The sequence below is a fragment of the Psammomys obesus genome, unplaced genomic scaffold (assembly GCF_907164565.1).
Source record: "Psammomys obesus unplaced genomic scaffold, mPsaObe1.curated_primary_1811, whole genome shotgun sequence".
Classification (NCBI taxonomy): domain Eukaryota; kingdom Metazoa; phylum Chordata; class Mammalia; order Rodentia; family Muridae; genus Psammomys; species Psammomys obesus.
Window position 1 is genome coordinate 2,497,406 of NW_026585987.1, and position 6,739 is coordinate 2,504,144.

Consider the following 6,739-nt stretch of genomic DNA (forward strand, 5'->3'; position numbering starts at 1 on the left):
ACTTAACAGTGGGGCCATGGAGACTGAAGTGGCCAGCTCCTAGAGGACAGGATTTCCAGTGGAGGGAGTGGACACCAGGTCAGGCACAATACCTCTCACCCAAAACCTACCCTGCCTACAAGTTGTTCAGGGATAAAGACAGAGCAGAGATTGAGGGAATGCCCGACCAATGACTGGCCCAACATGAGACCCACCCCGTAGCAGAGAGCCAACCCCTGACAACATAATGAGTCTCTGTTATGATAGCACACAGGAGCCTAGCATATCTGTCCTCTGCAGCAGATCTAAACAGATGTAGAGACCCTCACAGCCAAACAGTAGGCAGAATTCAGGGAGTCCTGTGGAAGAGTGGGGGAAGACTAGGACTCAGGGGGAATAAGAACTCCACAAGAAGACCAACAGAATCAGCTAACCTAGGCCCATGGGAACTAATGGAGACTAAAGCACCAACCAAAGAGCTTGCATGGACTGCACCTAGGCCTTCGACACATAAGTAACTGGTAGGCAGCTTGGCTGTATGGGTCCCATAGCACACGGAGCGGGGCTGTCTCTGATATGGACTCTGTTGCCTGCTTTTGGATCACTTTCCCTTAGCTAGGCTGCCTTGTCTGGCCTCAGTGGAAGAGAATGCACACAGTCCTGTGGCAATTTAACGTGCAGAGAGGGTTTGTTTGGGGGAGGGGGTGCTCTCCTTTTCTGAGGATAAGGGAAAGAGGGAATAGGGTTAGAGGATAGGACTGGGAAGAGAGGTGGGAGAGATGTGAAGTGAATAAATAAATTTAATAAAAAATCATTATTTATAAAAGAATTTGGTTTAAAAAAAAAAAAACCTCGTGGAGAGATTACAGTGTAGGTGGAAATGCTAGGTTGATTCGCAGCAGAAGGCTGGGCATCCTGCCCAAGAACTGCTGCTGACTGCCTATGTCAAGGCCCTCCTTCCTTCTGGGAGCCACATCCTCCAGAGTAAATCCTGGGACACAGATTACCAGCATCACATGCAAGCACTTAAAACAGTCATCCATGTAACCTCCCCTGTGAAGCATCTCCTCACTTCCCCAAGTTAAACGAGCTCTTTAGTGCTTCCAGATCTCTGCTTAATACTTTTATTATAGCATTTATCAAATTGCATTATAATTATCTTCTTATGTGACTCATTCCTCTAGGAAACTAAAAGTGACCTGAATATGGTGGGCTCATTTTTACATCTCTGACATGTAGCACAATTCTTGGCACAAAGCAGGTGCCAAATTACTGTTTTCTTCTCTACCATAAAAAGAATGATTTTCTTTTTGTCTTTCTGTCTTTGTTTTATTTTGTTTTTTAAGTCTCCAAGTGGGTCACCTAGTAAGGAGAGCAGGGGCTTTCTCTGGCATAAACTTAGTGGCAGGCTCTCTGATCACCTCCCCTGGGTCACCTCACCTTACCAGGCCACAGAGAAAGATAACTGCAGCCAGTCTTGATAAGACCTGATCGGCTAGGGGTCAGATGAAAGGGGAAGAGGATCTCCCCTATCAGTGGACAAGAGGAGGAGCATGGGATGGGAAGAGGGAGAGTCAGCAAGAGGGGAAGGCTAAAATCAATCAAGCTGTTAGCAAGGCAGATTTCAATCTGAGTTCCTCTTTGGTTCTGAGCCACTCCCATCTCTCAGTGTACCCATATGTGCTCTTGGGGACAAAGACAGGAAGCTTGGTTGGTCTCCTCTCACCAAGGACAGGGTTGAAAAGGGTTCACTTTCAACACATCACCAGCCCCATCTCCCAACACTGTCACCCCGCGAATTAGAACTTGAACATTTCTGGGAGATATGGTCTGCAACAAAAGGTGGTCAGTAAGTTGTCTGAAACTGGCCTTCTGTCTGGAGCTTCTGCCTTTTAGCATTAAACAAACTGGAGTAGATTTTGCATGCTTAAAATGGGGATTCACTTTACCTGTCACAGTTATGGGAACATGCTGAACAGACTCTAGAAACACTAATGCAATGGACACGTGATGGTCAGCAGAAGCCCTTTGTTAACTTGGAGCCTGCTGCAATTCATAAAGAATCCTAAATTGCTACAAGTGCTGCACTGAAACTCAGCAGGGCTGACTACTGGGTGCCTGCATTTTCTCCCTTTGAATGCTTAGAACATTCCAGCATGCTGTAATTTTTATTAATTTATTTGAAGATTTGATAAACATAATTCAATCTGTATAATAACTGTCATTAGCTTTGTTTGTAGGCAAACTCTTTTAATGAGAATGCTGAGGGAAAATGCTGCACATTGCATTAACACTTGTTTTGTTTTGTTTTGTTTTGTTTTGTTTTGTTTTGTTTTGTTTTGTTTTTGGCAGTCATAACACATGGTTGGCTCCTTATAGAGAGGTTGATACTGAACTGAAACCTTGTCCATCATGTCAATGCTATACCATGGGTCAGAAAAACTGCTTTGGATGTCTTTCTGGAAGGAAATTTATGCCAGATAGTCGTCCCCAGGTTTAATTCAGCAGAAGTGATAACAGGGAGGCTATCCCCCAGCCCCGGAAGGTGGTCAGAAGAAGAAGAAAATGACTAGATTAGGAAGACGTGAGTGCTTTCCCTCTCTGTGTTAGTATACGACACAGTGGGAGAGGAGGTGCCAAGTCATTAAACTGCAATGGAGGAAACTATGACAATGGTTATCTCAGAGAATATTGATGAAATGGGGTGCAGGGAAGAAAATAAGGCGAACATGAAGTACTGACAGCCGTGAACATTTTTTTCTTTGTTTATCATGACTTCTATCACATACTGCTGATCATCTCCCCCTTTGAACACATTTTGCTATTATAGTTTGTATATAAAAAAGGAAATGACTGTTTTGGAGAATGTCCATTTAAATATCTCTTATTTTATTATTTTAGCACCCAGAACTCCCAATGTCCCCAGGTCTGGGATTGCTCTCTGGTGATAAAACAGAAATTGTGGGAATGGAGAATGAGACAGATGGTGGAAAGGGCATGACTGGGTCTACAGGATGAAGACAGAGACAACCTCTGGTGCACAGCCTTGCCTCATTCATGTGCTAGTCACACAGATGAACAAATATACTCCCTGACGCTCTGCCGCTGACCACTGCACTGTCTTTATTTTCATCAGAATTTATCCCATCTTCTATATTTATGTCTTATTCCAAATACATACAATAAAGTGCCGTGAATGAAGAAGATACAGATTAATAGCTTTTTTCAAAACAGGATCACCATTAAATCTGTAAAAGAAAAAGTGTAATTATAGTTTGGGGATTTTTTTTGCGATACCTCTGTAACTTTCACATCTACACAAGTACTGGAAAGGCAAGGTGTCCTAATTTGGGAAAAGTCAACTCCAAATTTAACCTGCCCTTTCTTGTTATTCTATACCGGAGACTTTTTTCAAATTAAGAGCAAGAAAGAAGGAGGATTATTATCATTATTACAACTACTGCTTTTTAAAAATAATTTTAGCACCCTGAGATGGTCTAAGCCTATCTCCTTTTTTATTTATATTTAATTTTCAAATGCATCAAATATTCTTGATGCATCTTTTGTCCAGAAACACTTGAGGAACACAGCTTTAAAGTTCCCCAGGGTTATAGCTCAGTGTCCTTACGTTGAGCCTTTTGCTCTTGTCTCTAAAATGCCTGATGCTAGAATCAAATAGTCCTCTTGAGCCTTCACTATGCTGAGTTCTTCTGTATTTATAACATTAAAATATAGAAGGCCATCTCACATAGCATTTTATCATTATAACAAACACCTGAAATGATCAATTTATAAAACAAGAGAGTCTATTTTGGTTTATCTCATTGATTTGGTGGTTGTGGCAAGACAGCACATCATTTGAAAAGCACAGGGGGGACAGGAGTTCCACAAGGAGAGCAACAGAACCAAAAAATGTGGGCCCACGGATCTTTTCTGAGGCTGCTGCTCCAACCAAGGATCATGCATTGAGAAAACCTAGAACCCCTGTATAGATGTAGACTATGGCAACTCAGTATCCAAGTGGGTTTCCTAGTAAGGGGAATGGGGACTGTCTCTGACATGAACCCAGTGGTGGTCTCTTTAACCTGCCCCCTCCCTAAAGGGGGAGCAGCATTGCCAGGCCACAGAGAAGGACAATGCAGCCAGTCCTGATGAGACCTGATAGGCCAGGGTCAAATAGAAGGGGAGGAGGACCTCTCCTATGAGTGGACTTGGAGAGGGGAATGGGAGGATATTAGGGAGGGAGGGTGGGATTGAGAGGGAATGAGGGAGGGTGCTACAGCTGGGATACAATGTGAATAAACTGTAATTAATATAAAAAATAAACATTTAAATTAAGAAAAAAAGAAAAGCACATTGCAAAGCAAAACTACTCATCCCAGGACCAGGAAGTGAACAGTGTGAGGAAGAGACAGTGTGTCCACCTCCCCCTTCAACACCTGTTCCCAGTGACAGAGATACACTGCTAAGCTCTGCCTCATAATAGTTCCACTGCTATACAACAGTGCCATCCTGGAACCAAAGGTTTGACACATGAGTCTTTGGAGAACATGGAAGTTCTTAAACCAATGCTATATTCTAGAATTCTAGAGTTAATAGTGGAGACTTTGTAAAAATGTAGGCAGAGAGGCAATGTAAGCAAAGTTTTGGTTTCTATGAATGTCTTGGACTATGAAAGGGTACAATAAACTGACTTACAAAAGTGACTTTGTAATCATGCTGAAAGCCTGTGTGGGGCTATTCTTCCCAACTGAAATGTATCATATATGTGTTTGTGTGTGTATGTGTGTGTTTGTGTGTGTGTGTGTGTACAATGTGGGAAATTATCTAATCTTGGAATAAAAATGAAGTGAGACCTGAATTTCAGGCCTAAACAACATGTACAATGATTATATCATATACTAAGAAACTAGCCGGAGTGCAAACCATTGGAGGCAGGGAGGAACAGAAATTGGAAATACCATCTGGAACACACTGGATTTTGAGATATCTATAAGATACGATGTGAACATTAGCTCTAAAGTTCATGGCTTGGGATATCAGTTACAGCTACTTTGGAGCCTGAAGAAAGAGGCTATCACATCCAAAGCGAGCCCAGGCAACTGAGTGAGACCCTGTGTCAAAACACATAATAAAAAGGAGACTAAAGGTGTAGTTTAATGGTGGAATGCTGGTCTAGCTTGCACATGGTCCTAAATTTAGTTCAAAGTACAAGGGGAGAATGAATGAATGAATAAGAATATGAATGAGAAATGGGTAGAGACAGGAAGAAAAGTAGAAAGGGGTAGGAGAAGGAAAAAGAATGGAGAAAAGGAAAATATGAATAGAAACCTGTCAAACAAACTATGGCTGCAGTTTTAGGGGAGAGAGATGGTACAGGAAAATTCTCAAATTCTCTTTGACATTGATACTGTTTAATTATTTAGAATCATATTTTCTAGAAATTTGTGGACTATAATTTACAAATAAAAGCTACGGTTTTAATGGCTAATTTATTCATTCATGTGCTAAATGATATATATGGAATTGTGAACAAGATAAAATTCTGTTTCATCCATGTGACACAAATTGAACTTCTGCATAGAAAGTCTTCCTCCAGTGTTGTATGAGATGCATCATCTATGATCTACAAAAATACCCCTAGAGCCTGGGTTTAAAACATAACTAATCATGTTTAAACCTAAACCCTAGGTTTCTGTGTTCAAAATAATAGCTTCAAAACTTGCTTTTTAATATCAAAGAGTCTCCTAAAATTCTATGTCATGTTTCTTTTCTATTATTTTAAAAGAATAGCAATAATAGTTACTCTTCGTACAGTTGTTATGAAAATTAAAGCAAAGCAATTGGAATATTCAGTGGTTCATAGTATATGTAATAGAAGTGTCAATCATTGCCAGCACTACCCAAGTATACTCACATCACAAGAACCAGAGATATTTGGAATGTGTGTTTATCGTGTTTGTGTGCTTCTCATTATCTGGAAGAGTGCAAGATTGTGATTTTAGGAGGAAAAAACAAAGAGACACAATAAATATAGAAGATAATCAGTGTTTCTGTGCCTGTGTGTCCTAACTTCTCATGTGGCATCACCAAGGATTTTCAGTACAGAGTGTGGCTTCCGTAAGAACTCAGGGTGCAGGTGGGGGTGAGGGGGTTGAAAAAGACGAAGAAGACAAGGAAGAGGAGACTGATGATGATGAAGGCCGTGCTCATGATGATGATGATGATGATGATGATGATGATGATGATGATGATGATGATGATGACAATGACTGTTATGCTGTGCAGGCAATTCAACTGGCATTCCCTTCAGGACCTTTAGGGTTCTGACAACGTCTTATGTCAGTACCTGAGCCCTGTGACATCATTTGGACCAGTTACATAATGACCTTTTGACCACTTCCCTCCTTACTCTCTTGCTCTTGATCTCTCCCTCCTCCTACTCTCTCTCCTCTCTGTCAGGGCACTCCTCCCCCCATTATGTCTCTCTCAGTCCTTCCCTCTCTCTCTCTCTCCATCTCCATTTCCATCCAATAAACTTCATTGGATTTAAGATTGGTGGTGTGCTTGACATTTTTAAATAAAAATACTAACAATGACAACAATGGAAGACTCAAAACACCTGTTGAGTGAAAGATTGAATGGCTGCATTAAGGAATCAGTTATGAAGAACAAAATAAACTCAGCATCCTCTAAAGCAGACTGAGTCGACCATAGAATAAGACTGTGATTCCTTCTCCTAGGGAAGGAACTCACAGTT